Genomic DNA, 17,975 nt, shown 5'->3' with positions numbered 1-17,975 from the left:
TTTGCAACCGCAAAGGGCACAAGGCATCTGAGTGTCGAGAAACATTAGTAGATTCCGAGAAATGCAAGTCATGCGGACGCCTTGGACACAGAACGTCTGATTGCAAGAACCAGGCTGCACAACAGGTGTCCTGCGTCATAGTAGAGAGTGAGGGAACGCGAGATTTCAGATCTCTCGCTGAGCCCACGAGGAAGACTTGCGCTGCAATTGAATGCCGCAGGAGGGAACAGAAGCCGCCAAGGTCAGCAGTTGACTGCATGCCAGTTGTCCAAGGACGAGTACTGGGACAGGTAGCACACGTCCTGAGAGACACGGGCAGCAACATCACGATTGTACGGTGTGATTTCGTTCCCAGTCGATGCCTAACTGGAAACACTAGGAAGATGGTGCTGCTGGATGGCAGTTGCAAGAAACTGGCCGAAGCGCGCATCTGGATTCATACGCCGTACTTCATAGGAGAAGTAACTGCACTATGCATGAGCAACCCAATATACGACCTCGTGCTAGGCAACATCCCAGGAGCCAGGGAGCCGCACGAGCCAGATCCTGACTGGGAATCTCCGGACTGGACAACCAAAGCCAATGCCGCAAGCCAGGCGCCGTCCTCTAGAAAAAGGTCTTCGAGAGTTTCAGTCGTTACGCGGACGAACAGAGACCTAAGCTCTCCAAGCAACTTCAGCAAGTACTGTCAGCAATGTGGGGCCAAACAAGACATCGTGGAGAAGGGTGCTGGTGGCCTCGCGAACAAGGGCGATGGTGGCGAGAAGAAGTCGTCGACGCGCAGCACAACGACACAACGGCCGCTAGGCAGTGCTGCGAGAGTGAAGACGACGGCGACATCCAGCAAGACGACAAACAATTCAGCAACGGTAGGAGGAGGACAGAGGCGGCAGCCAGAAAAGCTACAGGAATGCAAGTATGGCGGGAAGTGTTTCAGAAGAAACGCACAGCGCCTGAAGCAGATTAGTCGCCCCAAGGTCACATTCTACGAAGGTTCCTTAGGAGATGATGAGGCCAGAGACGAGAAAGAACCCAAAGACCACGCCGATGGCAGAAACATCGCAAGCAGTAGCCATCATGGCAAACAACGAACAATCGATTCTCCGGCACTTCCGCTGGCAAAGAGTACCACGCCGCTGGAAGACAAGAGCGACAATGTAGACAACGGCAAGCGGGATCGGGATGACGAGCGAGTGTGCCGATACGGAAAGGCATGTTTCAATAGGAATGCCCAGCACTTGAGAAACTTCAAGCACCCACCCGCAACCAGTAAGAAGAAAAAAGCTCAGACAATATAGGAGCAGACTACTTAAGTCGCAATTGAATTGCTCGAATATTTCTCCAGTTGTGTATTTGTCATGTGTGTTTTTTTTTCATTACGTGCTGTGTGGAACACGAACATTCGGACTTGTGTGAACTTGTTCCCACTTTACAAACGCGCCTGCACTTTTGCCTACTCACCGCCTGACGTGGAGTGGAATAGTTGCTCGCAACTATCTTAAGTGGGGGGTGGTGTGATGATGTGGATTGTGTGGCCCGTGACGGGGCGAAGAGGGAACGACAGTTCTGCTCTGCGGTACGCCTTGGAGGGGAAGACGACAAAAAGGAAGCGCGAGCGGGGCGTGCGGCTCGAGCAGTTTGAGCGCGACACGGTTGGAACGGCAGCCGCTGGTCGGCGGTTCGGGTCGCGACATCGCTTAACCAGGCGTCCGGCAGCCTTGCGGACCTGGTGAGCCTGGCTTCCTGCTTCGGGCTGCGTCACTCAACCAGGCGTCCGGCAGCCATGTGGACCTGGTGAGCCTGATTCCCGCTCTGTGCCCGGTGCTGACACGGAGACCGGCAGCCTAGTCTGTTCCTGGCCTGAGGTCCTGGGGCCCGAGTGGTGTCACGAGGTGGCCGCGGCTCATGTTGGCGACGGGCAGCTAAGCTGCGCTGCAGTGGCCTGGTGATCTACCGGCCTGCAGTGCCATCATCACCACCACTACCACCTCGCCACGGTCAAGGCAGCGTGACTGTTGACTGCCCAAGGAGTACCGGTGACGACCGACCTCGCCGCAGCGGCAACAGGCATAACGGCGAGTAGGACAATTTGTGTGCGAGGTGCGTAGGACGTTTAGGATGTAAATAAGGAATGCTGTAGTGTGTTGTGTGTGAATCGTCAGTTATCGGCTGTGTTAAAGTCTGTGTTTTGTGTACAGAATCACCTGACTGCCGGTTGAATTATTTCGGATCCTGGGCCCACATTACACCATCACACATGGCATTGTTTCCTAACTGAGTGGCAGAAGTTGAAGCACTGGTCAGCTAACAATTGAAGGGAAATAACTCAAAACTAGACCTTTCACTTTCGATCGGCGACCTGGAATGTACCCTTCAAACTTGCCGTAACAACGTTAAAGTGGGAAGTTGGGCAAGTTGGTACGTATTCATGATGTTAAACAGCGCATAAGACAAGGGACGGGTTGAAAAGAGAAGTGGATAGGCGCTGGCTCGCATTAAGCTTAATCACATACGATCAGAAAATGTATACAGTAGCACAAAAAGAACGGAAAAAAGAGAATGCGATACACACTGCACATGGTTACTTCGCTCCCGTAACTCCAACGTGCGATCAAGCTATGCTAATTATGCTCTGATAGCACCATCAAAGGCTGGCTGATGCATACCGCACTTTTTCGTGAAATCTGTGCTGCATCAACAACTAATCTTGTGTACACACCTCTATGCTTCTACAGCGATGCCATGCTGTTTTCTTTTCAACCAGTCCCTTGCCTTATGTGCTGTTCAGCACCATGTTGCTGTAACAAGACAGCCTCGATATCGGACGCGTAACGTACGGTGCATTAAGAAATTTTGGCCCTGCTGGAATATGCAATTCAATATTATAATAAATGTCAGCCTTTCAGTACAAAAGACGAGTAAAAAAAGAAAAAAGACAGTAATACACGGATTACGTATAAGCACTGCGTGTACAGAGTGCTTCCTACGTAGACTAGGTCGGTCTAAAAGTGCGATTAGGTCTTTGTCGGAATAGGAAAAAAAAAAAACATTGAGCACCTTTTGCTGCATTGCAGGATTCATGTTTCACGTCGAAAAAAGAAAGTTAAATTGAACTCTTTGAAAAAAAAAAAAACAAAAGGTTATATTGAGCAAGGGAAGGTGAAAAGCGTTCATTTGATGTGACAAAATAACTTTTACAAGAGTCAAGGATTGTGGACAGTTATTAGAACAGTTTGTGTTGTAGTTTATGGTGTGCTAAAACGTCTATTATAGACGTGTATATATTGTATTATAATGTGCGCAAGTGAGTGAGTGAACTGTGACTACCATATTGCAAACTTTGTGCGTCACCTGTGTGACCGACAATAATGTATTTTTAAACTTATGTCGACTAAGTATGTGCGTTTGAACCATTGTTCTTTTTATCTCGTTTAATTGTGTGCTCGCTTGAGCTGGTGAATATTTCCTGTGCGCTGTGTCTCTCTTGTTTGTTCGTTCGATTGTTTGAAACCGGTCTATGTTCGCTATGCTCCGTTAGCCGAGGAGAGAAGGAGTAGCGAGCACTACACACGTACCCACGTTTAAGTAAAAAAAGAAAAATCAATGTGCTAACAGACCACACTAAGTAATACCGTAATTTCAGAAGCCAGGTTGCCAGTGCTTGAGCAACTTGACAGGTTTTACTACGGTCATCTTCAACTACAAACCGATGACGGTGTTGAAGAAAACTGGGCTAGCGCAGCGGTTCACACTATTCTGGCTCTCAACGTAGCATCGGCTGCCAGACTTGACCGTGCCTTGTCATCTACGGCGCGCGAGAGTGTAGCCATTGAACCTGGAATTGGTTCATAGTCGGCTTGTGTGCAGTGTCTTGCCCTTGCCCTTGCTGAGATTGAACATCACTTAGAACATGCTGAGCTCGACACCGAACGTGAAATATTTGCGTGAAAGTTTCATTTTGTTCCCGCGTGAACATTAAGAATAGGTGCTTCGCCTCTACCTAGTGTTTCCAACTGCTATTGGGTTGGAGTGTGGATGGTGAAATGTATGTGTCAACGTAGCTTGGAGGATGCGAATTTAGTTGCTGCGCGATGAGATGAAGTGTGGTGCGTAGCGCTTGGGAGGTGCGATTACCGCCCAACTTTGCAAGGATAGATCTGCCTGCAACAAACACTCCTCCTCATCCTCCTCCTTCTTATTGCGACAGCAATTATATGAACACTCCAGGAGCATTTTTGCTGCCGTCGTGGGGTTCCGTATAAAGTCCAAATCAATAACATCGCAAATTGTTTCGTCCCTTGTCTGATGTTTGCGCTAAAGAAGTATCATTGGATTACCAACTAGCCCAAACATGCACATAAGATCACCCCGCACGTCGTATGTCGGAAAGGAAACGTGCGCCGTCCGTCTCCACCGCGCGAAAGGCGCATGGAGGGGTCCCGGAAGGGGTTTGGGGGCTACCGGCTTTGGCAGGAACTGCGTACTTTGACCGGCCGGGGGTGGTCACCCGTGGTCGCGCTCGCCGTATCTTTACACGGATCAGGAGACAGATCACGCCTTTTTACGCGTTGTGTTCTCAATGCAAAGTTTGCGTTGAAGCCATAGACAGCATGAAGGTTGCTTTGTTCGCTGCAGCGGCCGCGTTTTCTTACGCCAGCGTTTTGTAGAGTTAGAACGGGTCGCATGCTAAAGGTATGAGCTGATAGCCTTAGTTTACATACCATTCCAATATATTGCTATCACGTTCATTGCTTCGCGCTTGCGGCGAAACTGGCTCTTTTGTTTACTACGGTATTAGTTATAGCTTTCAATATAACAAGTAATAGACAATTACACTGCATACATACATGGAAATAGCCCTTGTCGACACTAACCATGGGATGGTAAGCAATAGTTCTTCGCGATCGTAACATAGCAAACTTTAGCAAGAACGAACAGGAAACGCAGCAGTAGCGTAGCCAGAAATATTTTTCGCGAGGTTCAGGTATACTTTGTGTATGTTCGTGCGTGCGTTTGTATGTGTGCCTGTATATATACACATGCAGAATTTAAAAATTTTAATCTCGGGGGGGGGGGGGGATCAAACACCCAAATACACCCCCTCCCCTGATACGCCAGCAGTTGTCCTTGAGCTTCCTACTGGTCTTAGGAGAAAAGATTTGCGATATTGGCGTATTTTTTTACATTTAACGAAGGTTTAGCTTTGATGAGGAAAAAAATTTATATTTCAAGATCATTTCGGAGGATCAACCGAGTGTTGAGATGAAGGAGAGCCAGGGATGTATACCAAACGCGCGTCCGGCTTGCTGCCCTACACAAGGGGAAGAATGTTGAGGGATCAAAAGAAGGAAGTGCGCGAAAACTATGACAACTTGGTCCCCTACTAACGGTGGTGTAGTCCAACGTTATTTTTAGTTGAGATATTGCGATACTGCTAACAATGGCACATAGACTCTCTTCAGGGGTGTGTAACAAAGGACACACGCTTTTATAGTTCCATTGTCCCTACTCAGGAAATGATAAAGCAAGTTCGCGAACCGGTCAGCTCCTTAAACTTTCTTGTGCGTGACAGAAAAACGATTCGATGGTTTAAATGAGCGGGGAGCCTGCTACTGACGTAACCTCTTTCTTTCGACAGCCAGGTATCGTTTTTCTTAATTTATGTTTCTTTTTTGGGAACCCTCGCGCAACAAACTGAGGGCTTTTTTAGTTCGTTCAAGATTACATCCCTCTCCAGTGTTTCTTGGAAACTGCGAAAGCCCGGTTTTCACTAAAGTGTTCTTGCTAATGGTGGCCTTCTTCCTGTGTCTTGTTGACAATTAGCGGGAGAGCAAGTTCACGAGCTCGCTGAAATGTCCTCTTTTTATTGATAATTTAGTCATTTATTGTGATAAAGCTTAAGAAGACGACGTTACTACTTTCCATGCAAGTTAAATAGAGTAGCTGGAAACGAGCGGCTCCCAAACTTTCCATTTGAAACCCATGCAATTGTAACTATACCTACAGTCGTTCTCTGGTTACGAGGGGGAATATTTAAAGAAAGAAAGTGCGAAAGGAGAATAACTTTTATCCTTCTTTGTTAGAGCGTTGTGACGCAGACAGAATACAAGACATTTCTTACTGCTGCGAAGATTTCTAATTTAATACAGACGGTAGTGGCCGACCTGAAAGACTCGTCGAGGGAGGTATCAAACTAAGGAAATTATCTAGTTTTGCAAAAAAAAAAAAGAAAACGAAAAAATAAACTACATCACACAAAACACAGGGAGTAAATTATGACTGAGTCGATCGTTCTCGTTTACTCGAAACAAAACAATAATTCTTGCAACCAGTGTTCCGACCAGGAATACTTATTCATCGAAAGCAGTGCTAATCTCCTATAGCCAACTCAATTTGAGAGTATAAGGCTGGTTTTCAGATGCCATTGTGTAACATTGCCCCTTAATGTTCTACCGTAGACCCGCTTCCTTTGACCATGACCATATTACGAAGACAACCCTGTCGTGTTATTTCCATAATCCTTCAATTCTTTCTTCTCTGTTTTACTGTTCGTAGAACAGCTGATATAGCTCGTGTAAAATTGCTTACCGCAGAATTGACTAAAAGTCCTAATGTGTCTACGAAGTCTTTATCCTACGTTGTCGTCTTGCCTTTTGCATCTATTCCTCCTGATGTGCGATAAATGCCAGAAATTTAAACGATAGGGTTTTGAAAGAGATAGTTTATTTTTGGGGAGTATGACTTGTAAAGTACTGACGTGTGGCTTTTTGTTTGTTTGCCTCTTCAGTGAATCACCTCTTGAGCCTCTTCAGTGAATCGGTGTGAATCAGTTCGAGAGGAACATAATGAAACAAAGGCAGGACAAGAAGTTCCCATAAAGCGGCGAACATGTAAGAAATTAGCGAAGATTGCATTAAGTCCCGCAAGTCTCGGTCATAGCCGAGCTGGTGGGCACCTAGCAGGTCCTGGCTAGGCTAGGCTTTTGCCCCCTCACCTTTCTGTTTCCCACCCCTTGCTATACTATACTATACAAGACTATGCTATGCTCTGCTAGAGTGCCTGGATAGCCGAGTGCTTAAGACGCTCGCCGTCGGATCGTAGGTACGCGGCTACAAATCTCGCCTTGCCAGGAATTTTTAAATGCGAAGAATTTTTCACCGAACTTCTGCGTCCTTGAGCGTATCTATCTATCTATCTATCTATCTATCTATCTATCTATCTATCTATCTATCTATCTATCTATCTATCTATCTATCTATCTATCTATCTATCTATCTATCTATCTATCTATCTATCTATCTATCTATCTATCTATCTATCTATCTATCTATCTATCTATCTATCTATCTATCTATCTATCTATCTATCTATATCTATCTATCTATCTATCTATCTATCTATCTATCTATCTATCTATCTATCTATCTATCTATCTATCTATCTATCTATCTATCTATCTATCTATCTATCTATCTATCTATCTATCTATCTATCCGCCTACGACTTTGTGCTCTCCTGGCCGCTTCGTTAAGGGGATGTATACCAATATTGGTATGGCATAACATGACCGTATTACAAACATAAATGACAGGTCATAACGTGAAAATCATGACGTGCATGTCATGAACAGCATGATGTACATGCCACGCTCTTGGGGCTCTTGCGGCTGTTTTGTTAATTTGATATATACCAAAATTGGTATAGCGTGACAAGAGTTCATGAAGAACATAAATGACGGGTCCTAACATACAAATCATGACACGCATGTCACGTACAGCATGATTTACATGACATGGTCTCGGGGCACTCGCGGCCGTTTAAATGAATGTATATATTCCAAAACTGGTATGACGAGACATTTCTGTATGACGACAATAAGTGACACGTGGTAACATGAAAATCATGACATGCGTGTCATGTACGACATGATTTACATGCCATGCTCATGGTGCGCTCGCTACGGTTTCGCTGACTTTATATACACCAAGAATGGTATTGCGCGACGCGACTGTATGACGAACGTAAATTAGAGGTGCTAACATGAAAATCATGATATACGTGTCATGTACGGCATGAGTTACATGCCATGCTCATGGTGCGCTCGCGCCCGTTTCGCTGGCTTGACATGCACCAAATTCGGTATTGCGCGACGCGACGTGACATGACATGCATGTCATGTACGGTATGATTTACATGACACCGTCATGGTGCGCTTCCGGCCGTTTTATTAACTGGATATATACCAAAATTGGAATGGCATGACACGGGTGCATGATGAACATAAATGACAGGTCATGCATTGTATATACCAGAATATAAATTTCATTAGCATGGTATATACCAGATCGTACATGCATGCATGTATGGAAAACATGCGATATATAGTGAACTGTCATGAATGACTTCATTTGCCTAAAAGACAAACAAGGCGATGTATGCAGCTCTTTGCTGGCTGCTTCGCATTACACCGGTTCCCACAATGCGTGGGATCTGCCGGATTTTTTTTTCGCCAAGAGTTTCTCTGTCTCTCTTTCATTCTCTCTCTGTATTCACTCTCTCGCCAATCGGAGTTCTTGCATCCCACGCCAGACGAATCGGAGCATGGTTTTGGGAGCGATGCCGAAGAGGACGAAGATGAAGAAGAGGATGCCAGTTCATGATGATAATTTTCTATCAACGACACACGGCTAATCTCGACCATAACAGCTCAGGAGTAAAAGCTTATGTAGGCAGAGATAAAGTGTCCCCAGACTGGCTGGCCGACGCCCCGCCATGGTGGCCTAATGGTTATGGCGCTCGACTGCTGGCCCGAAGGTCGCGGGATCGAATCCCGGCCGCGGCGGCTCCATTTTAGATGGAGGCGAAAATGTTTGAGGCCCGTGTACTTAGATTTAGGTGCACGTTAAAAAAGCCCGGATGGTCGAAATTTACGGAGCCCTCCACTACGGCGTCCCTCATAATAGTATCGTCGTTTTGGGACGTTAAACCCGAGATATTATTATTGGCTCGTCGATGTTTCGATAGGTGGAGCTAGCTTTGTCACAAGGCACCTCTTCATGACTGGCGGGTTAGTTTTAGAGGGTTAGTGGTTTACGTCACATGGTGTCGCTGTTGGCACCTGTCACCTGCTACCGAAAGAACTAAAAAGGAGGTGACTTTCTTCTCTTGCAGATGACATGTACCTGCAGCGACACCACGTGGCATCAACCATTAAACCTCTAAAAGAAACTACCCGCCGGGGATGACGAAGCGCCTTTTGACAAATATATCGAAACCGCCCATGGAAACGTCGGCCAGCCAGTCTGGGGCACTTTACTTCTGTTTATGAAACTTTTATTGCAGATGAAGGGGAATTTTAAGGACTCGTTTTTCTTTGTTAGACAGAACATTATTGAGAAATGACAGAACATCTGTTAGTTCGCAATATTATTGCACAGTGTGTTTCCATCTGTCCGCTCCAATCTTCATAGCAGATACAACGGTGAACGCTACAAAGCGTTCGCCTTTGTGTAGAAATAGCGAATGGTTCGCGCGCTGAAACGAAGGTGCCCGTAGACCTTTTCGTCAAGCTAAAGGAAACAGTCCGGCAACCTGAGCACTGCTGCCTTCGTCAGTTTTGCCATAAAATTAATGCCATTACGTTTGCTTATTTCGAGGACGAATGGTCGTGTATAGCAGTGCTCTTTGCAACACCAGACTTGAGTCACAGAGAACCTTACAAAATGCAACACGCATCGATAACGAGTCGGAAAACAGCGTCTCAGCAACGTCGGTTTAAAGCTTTCTTTGATCGAGTCTCGTAATTGCCGAACGGATCAAAAGGTGAACAGTCTATGCGATGTGACGAATGAAAACGCCCATCGTTCGTTGAGTTAGCGCTGCACAGGACGTTGCCTCACGATTCATAAAGCGTCACCGAGAGTGCCAGACCGCAAACGCTTACACGCCAGCTAACATGATTGCGTATCTTTCTCCCTCCTGAAGGCGGCGATTTTGATGTCTTTCGACAGGTTCATAAAAGTGAATCTATTCAGAAAGTGTTAGAACAAACACGTAAATAGATTACAAATAACACAGAGCTTAAAGAGAGAGGAAAAAATGTCGCTAAACAACAGCCATAAAAAAGTTGAGACAGTAGTATTCGCAGTGGCAGGAGAGGAAGGGTGTGCGTTAGGTTTCTACCTGCTTCAAAGTGTCAATGACAGTATGCCACGCCCTAACGCTACAGGAGCCATCAAGTCCTTGACGCGAGACATATTGCATCTCCAATTTTGCAACTTCAAGTTCGTCCCTATTCACACGTAATCTTACTGATCACAGCCGGAGGCGCAAAGCTCTCTTGAGATACGCAGCAACTTGAAGCCTGCGGCTTTTACGCTACAATTCCCTTCAATAACGTCGTCCGGTTGGGTGCTATAATCGCTCATCCCGACAAGTATTGACGTGTTGGGAGAACACCGGAGAATTGAAAAGAAAGTCACATGTGCGGAAAAGAGCCTCTATACTTCGTATTTGAGCAGCGGTGCAAACAAGCAAAACAATCCATAAAAGAAAAAACTTGTAGGTTGAAACCGTACGCGCACATTTTACGGTAAACTTCAGTGCCTCTATATTGCAGGCTTAACGTAGAAGCGCCACGTGGGGATAGAGACGAACGTTTCAATGTGAACCTGTTCGTTGGAGATGATACAAGCTTCAAACTCTTGTAAGTGACGTAACGCGAGCACATAGTAAAATGCCGTAAATGCCATCGTGCAAGCCTGAAAGCCCGCAAGAAGCCAGCTTGGAAATAAATGTGTGTTCGAAGTGGAGCTCACATCTGCCCACCTTCGGTCATTAAACCTTTCTGCGTGCTAGTTCCGCAGCTGTCGACGTCGTGGAGTTGTCGGTCCTAAAGCTGATGGTAATAGCTTTGTTTGGTTAATCGGGAACCACCTCAACATTGGTCTATCTTCAGCGACTCAAAGGCAGCCCTACAATCTGTGCTATCTGCTCTGCGTCGCGGGCCATACGAACAGCTCGTATTTGAAATTCGAGGTCTTCTCCACACTTCATATGAGAAAGGGCACCACGTGACGTTTCAATGGCTGCCAAGTCACTGCGGCGTCATAGGGAACGAACAGGCCGATAATGCCGCTCGGGCAGCTCATGAAAGCACACAGGAAGATACCATCCCACTTTCAAGGTCTGACGCTGCCAGCAGTCTTCGAGGCCTTGCACAGGAGATCACGCTCGCTCTATGGTCCCCACCAAGCAGCCAAACCAACCGGACTAATCGTCAACGCCACCTGTCCTCTTTGATGCATATCTGTATGCCAACTGGACTCCGCCGAAGAGAGGCCACACTGCTTTATCGCTTGTGGCTTGAAGTGGCATTTACGAAATCCTATTCCTTTCGAATTGGAATGGCCGACAACGCTCTCTGCGATGCCTGTCGTTGCGAGGAGACGCTACACCACGTCCTGTGCGACTGTCCGGTATATAATGCTCAGAGACAGTCATTGGCGTCCGTTCTAGCGCGCCTTGACAGTAGACAAATGTCTGTTCAAACAATACTTGCATGTTGTCAACAGAAGAAATCACAACTGAAGGCGACGAAGGCACTGCTGAGGTTTTTGAGAGCGACGAACTTGGCCAAGCGACTGTGACAGAAATGTCGCGTACCACGCAAAAGTGACCAACTGTCACGCAAGAGTGACCGACTGATTCTATGTGTGCTGTGTCATGTGCTATCTTTCTATCTTTCTCTCTCTCTCTCTCTTTCCTCTCCATCTTTAAATCTCCCCCACCCTGTCCCCATGTGTAGGGTAGCAAACCGGTTGTCCTATACTGGTTAACCTCCCTGCCTTTCCTTCTCTACTATTTCTTCTCTCTCTCTCTCTCTCTGCGTGCTTAGCTGTTCTCTTTCTGGATGCGAAAATGAGTCCAGGCGTTTTCCTCGTGCGCATTGCCTAATTCTATACGCCTATTTTATTGATTGATTGATTGATTGATTGATTGATTGATTGATCGATTGATTGATGCACCGAGTAATACTGTCACTTTCCACGCGATTAGTTTCGAGTTTATCTTCTTTCTTGTTATGCACATTTAGTTTAAAATGTAGAACGAAATTTTCTCTTAGAAACGATTCTCGCGTAAGATGTTTTTGTGAATACAATTCTTATCTTCAGCCTGACTATTGCTATGCGAAGCAAGAAAAACGGATTTGTTTTGCCTACCACTCTCACCAGAGATCAAACTCTTGCTGCGTTGACATGGCACATTTGCCAACTGAAATTTTCAACCACTCCGCTAATGCGTAATTTTGGGCTTTTTGCTATAGGCGATAAACTGTGAACCAGCTTTCGTTATACCTCGCCTCGCACTTTTGTATCTTACACACACACACACACACACACACACACACACACACACACACACACACACACACACACACACACACACACACACACACACACACACACACACGCACGCACGCACGCACGCACGCACACACGCACACACACACACACACACACACACACACACACACACACACACACACGCACGCACGCACGCACGCACACACGCACACACACACACACACACACACACACACACACACACACACACACACACACACACACACACACACACACACACACACACACACACACACACACACAAGCTCTTGATGCACGAGGTAAGGGTAAAGCTCTACTCCTCCCGGTACAAACACACAGAACGTTCTTGTGCACGCGTTTGGCCTTGAAGCTGAGCGTCCTCGCACCTGCGTCGTAAGAGCAACGGACACGCGCAGTCTCTCACTCAACAAGCTTGGTTCAACCACGGCATTTTTTTCGTCCGGGTTTCTTTTTCGTGGTTAATGGGTCCGGCCCCTAGAAAAATATTCTTCAGTAAAGTGTGCCACTTGAAGGTGGCGCTAAACGTGGTGAATTTCGCACCAATATAACACCCCCCCCCCCCCCCCCCCACCGATAGAAAGTTTACCAACAACGAATTTTCCAGAAACTTCTATACGAAGCCTTAAAGATATCGCGCAAGGCCGCTGCGCTTCGCATATATGATTTGACAATATCCAGATCATCTTCGAGTTCGTTGCACAGGTTACTATTTTCTTATGCAACTCTTCTAAGAAAATTTCGTTCACTCGTTCAATTCACGATTCACTTGGTACTGCAGGAAAGAGCCACAAAAATGATACCATGCTTGCGTGTATTTTACATCCACCAGCGGCAAAAGAGGCTCTTGCAAAAGCCCTTAATATGTGGGACGCAAGAGCAGACGCCTAGCGCCGCCTGGTTAATAACCTGCGAAGCCTTAGAGCTCTGCAATCTGGGTCGCCATCCTGTGAAATAAAGGAAAGAAAGAGAGCAGATCGAAGCAGAGCGTCGGTGCTCCTGTGTCTCTCATTTCTTCGGCAGATGGCGCTTCTGTTCCTCACCGCTCATAATGTTCGCGATGCGCGGGTCCTTGAACATTGACTGCGAGCAGAGCTCGGATTTTCGTGAGCCATGCTGAATATGCCGACGCATCAGCCACTGTAACAACATGCACCCGTGACAAGGAAAAATGACTGTGGCACAAAAGCTGGAGGCGTCAATTACGGTATATTATTGCCCCTTAAAAAATGTGTTGGGGATCTGCTGACTGGGCTATTAACGAGGTGTCTCGGCAGATACCAGGCGTAGTTAATTAGAAATTGTCTAAATAAACAATATATACTTTTCTGCAATTTGGACAAATTTCGATGCTACTGCTTTTCGCGCACCAACGCTACGTGTCATCAACGCGCTCCGGTTTATTCTCGCCTTCGACTTCTCGCGTATTATGACTCCCTTCTTTTAATTTTTATCGTTTTCTTTTAGTTCTATCGATTCCGATGAAGAAAAATATATATTACGGGCTTTTTGACTGGGCTAAATGCCTACAATGAGTGCACGGTGCTGCGGAGTCGAATAAGAAATACAGATTTTTTTTACTTTGAACGCTTTACCAAAACCAACTAAAAACAGCTGGATGATAGCTTGCCTTAAAAGGTTCTGGGTTATTTAGCGACTGGTTCATAAATGTTAAAGAACATTGCGAGTTGCTCGAAAAAAATAAACAAAATAAATGAAGATGAAAAAGAAAGAAAAGACGATTTCATTCAAGATTTGAAGCATTTGAATCGCGGCGATGTGACTAAAGCAGAACAGCACCCTACCAAGGATTATGTCGAATGTAATTGTATTGAAATGTTAAAATGAGCACTTTCGCGTGTTGTGCGCACAAAATTATTAAAAGCCACGACACAGGGACGTACTGAGGATTAATTTTGACCACTTGGATTTCTGCCATGTGCGACAACATGTAGGCACACGTGCGTTTTTTTTATTTCGTCCCCGCCGGAACATCGTTGTCGTGGCTTGTACGGCACACGCCACATAAAGCGATGCATCGCAATGCCACAGCTATGAAGCTACAGTGGCAGTCGCATGGATCTGTATCCTATGTGTTGTAGCCTGAGAAATAAGTTCACGTATAGTACACTATTTTGCCTCATTTTGAGATGACTATAAGACAGTTAATGTAATGTGTTATCGAGCGCGGTAATACGTTTAGGCGCAGAATAACAAAGAAAAAAAAAATCATGATTCATTCCACTTTGTGAAGGTGGATGACCAGCGAAGCTGCGTAGTGCAAGGATTTATTTATTTCACATATTAATTTATTTATCTATACATTTACAAATGTGTATTTACATATTAATTTTTTCGTTAGTTAATTAATTTTTAATTTATTTTTTCTGCTTATTTTGGTGGACCAGTGGCGGGTATTGATGTTTGCGAAATTTATGTGGCACGTGCCCGTTGACGATGATTATAGTTTTTTGCGGAGACAGGACCGCCAGATTTCCCTGTCGCCTAGCCATATGAAGTTTATCTGTAAAAGCAACCCGACCGCATAGCCAATTCATAGCAGAGCGTCGGATGGCAGAATTTGTCGGCGTTGTCATGATGAGATGGTAACGTGGAAAACTAAAGCGCCCAGAATTGAAGCTGTTTCTGGGAGATAAGAAAAAAAAAAGAAAAGATATTACATTTCTCCATCTCTCTATTCTCAGCACGCACTATCGGCCATTACTCTGGCTGGATGTAGCGTCACTAAGCAGAATGCGAAAAGGACGACCGACGTTTTGACCTCCTTATCGGACATTTGAGCGCGGTTGACCTTGCACAGGTTGCCTTGTCCCGAGAACATGGGAAGCGCTAACGCAGATTGCACTGCCGAGCGCGGCGCGTTTCTCAAAATAAAAATCGCGAACCGATCTACCGCTCTCCCCAGCACTGTGAGGAAGGAGCCAGCAAAACCACTCTCTCCCCTGGGACTTTTTCAATAAATGCTGAGGCCGCCTATGACCGTGCACTTCGTGGTTCGCTGGACATCTAAGAGTTCGGATAAGCAACCATAGCGCTGCTGTTTCGTATAAGTCCCTTTGTCTCCTCCTACGTTCCTTTTCTCCATCTCTTGTCTCCTCCCGAAAGAGTTGGCAGTCGTTGTGCATCCCCTAGGGGGTAGTTGTCAGCCTGCTTTCTATTTCCTCTGTGTCCTTGTGCATTAGTGAACGCATATCAAATTAATAATAATAATAATAATAATAATAATAATAATAATAATAATAATAATAATAATAATAATAATAATAATAATAATAATAATAATAATAATAATAATAATAATAATGATAATAATAATAATATGCAACGTCGATTCTATAGTTTGGTCCCCGTGCAAACAAAGAGAGCAGGCAGAGGAGTGTTAGAGTGTGAAAAACGTTATGTTTGCACACGCTGTCCTCTCGTTACCTGTGCGTATGATACTTAAGGACACAAAACAAACAGCGGCAAACGTATACGAGTATACCGCGGAAAAAACAAACACGAGCAAGCTAGGGAGGAGTTGACCGCATTCGATCCTCTTCCACTTTCATAAGTGTGAATGACGCTATAGCGCTGGAATGAAGGGGATAAGAGATGACAGTGCGTACGCCAGGTGAGTGCTCAGCGTGAGCGTGGCTTGCACGCTGAGTTCGTGGCCTGAAGCTAATTAGATCGGATCAAAAAAAATTTATTAAGTGCCCTGCGACTAGGTGCGGTGGGCATGGACCCCGACTATTGCTGGGACCTCTGGCGTAGGTAGGGGGATTGGGTGCTTCGACCTCCCCCCCTTTCACCGAAAATTTTCAGTTTTTTGCATATGTATATATACACGCACACACGCACGAACGTACATAGAGGCTAATTGAACCCCCCCCCCTCCAACCCTGAAAAAATTTCTGGCTACGCCACTGGCTGGGACACATTTTCTGAGACGACAAGGGAACGACAAACAAACGATGACAAGACGACAAACAAACGAAGAAAGACAGGACACAGCGCCGTCCTTTTAGTCGTCCTCTTCAGCTACAGACTTCAACACTTGAAGTCTAGCCGCCTGTTTTGTCTTGTCTTTTTCCGCTAAATTTATTGCTATACAAACTTTGTCTCAGCGAAAACCAGAGAAATAGCAACAACGACAACTAGTTCAACACCCTTGTTTGATTGTAGCCTGAACGGATTCGGGCTACCATCTCTTTGAGTCAGCTCTCGGGTTCGAATGCGCAAGGGCATTTAAGAGTGTTTGTGTACCCTTTGGGCGTGTACAGTTCGCACTTCTTTGTTCTTTCTCACAGAATGTCGAAATGTTTCAGTGTACTACACGTTTCAAGAGTTTTAACGTACTACACGTTTCCTCAGTCAAACTTACCTTCCTTTCAAAACAGTACCGTGCAGTACACTACCGATGCTGAAGTTCATGTCACTCGGTCTTCGTGGAACACAAGAATAGAACAGTTGTTGCGACACGAGCAGTTTTGATGATGCAGCGCCGAGATCTGTCGACGCTTTCTTAGATGGTGAGGCTGGGAACACTCAGCGGCGCATACAATAATTTCGGTTTAATAAAACTTGAAATTCGGCGAGATGGTGCGTAGCTAATGGGAAATTTTGAGCTCAAAAACAAGACATTCACCAGAACGTCCTGTATCCTTAGTTCTGGTGAATAATTTCGGACAGCATAATTTAACTCGAGGGCTGTGCCGTTCGCCGTTGTAATTATGTGGAATCGCGTGACTAGATTATTACATACAGGAGCCTCCACGGACGTTTTGAGGACATTCTCGGGACGCAATTATTCATCATTACTTCGTGTTCCTTCATATACAATACAATCTGTTACAGAAAACTGCATCCTTTCAATGTAATCCCCCCCCCTTTTTTTTCTGTTTCATTGAACCAGAGATTGATTTCATAAGTTTCTTTCGAATAAAGAAGAAAAAACGACGAGAAATTCGGAAACATAACCAGCGCTTGATGTTGTTTACTTGGCCGGTTCAGTTGATGCGGTAGCCCATAATTACTACGAAATATGAGCTTTGCTTTCACGGCACAGTACCTACCATTTCTTACAGTGGCCACTAATTATGTTCTTACGTTAATTAAGCTTAAGAGGATCGAGCTTGAGTGCCGCAGCCGAAATGAAGTTTTTTTTTTTAAGGTGAAAGCGCTATATGTCTCATCTGAACATGACCTTGAACGAAAAGTCGGCGTGAGCGAAATGACGGCAAAAAATCGAAATGATCGCGAGCTGCACGTTCACTTCGTCTTTGCAGTGCATGGGTGAGCAAAGTAAAAAGAAAAAGAAAAAAATATCACGTGGCCGCGTGGATTCCTCGTCCACTTCATTTTTGCGGTGTTCGCGTTACAACAACAAAAACAACAAAAAATCGCCCTTGATCTATCAAATTAAGCTTAGGATTTCCTTGTGGCTTCGTGCTACAAACGGGTGGTTGTCTAATTTCTCTTAAGCTTTGGAGCACGGAAGCTTGGGCTAGCTTGTAGGGCATCACGGAACAACTTCAATGTGCCCAAAAACAAGGACAGACGAAAAAA

The sequence above is a fragment of the Rhipicephalus sanguineus genome, chromosome 2 (assembly GCF_013339695.2).
Source record: "Rhipicephalus sanguineus isolate Rsan-2018 chromosome 2, BIME_Rsan_1.4, whole genome shotgun sequence".
Classification (NCBI taxonomy): Eukaryota; Metazoa; Arthropoda; class Arachnida; order Ixodida; family Ixodidae; genus Rhipicephalus; species Rhipicephalus sanguineus.
This window is presented reverse-complemented; position numbering follows the sequence as displayed.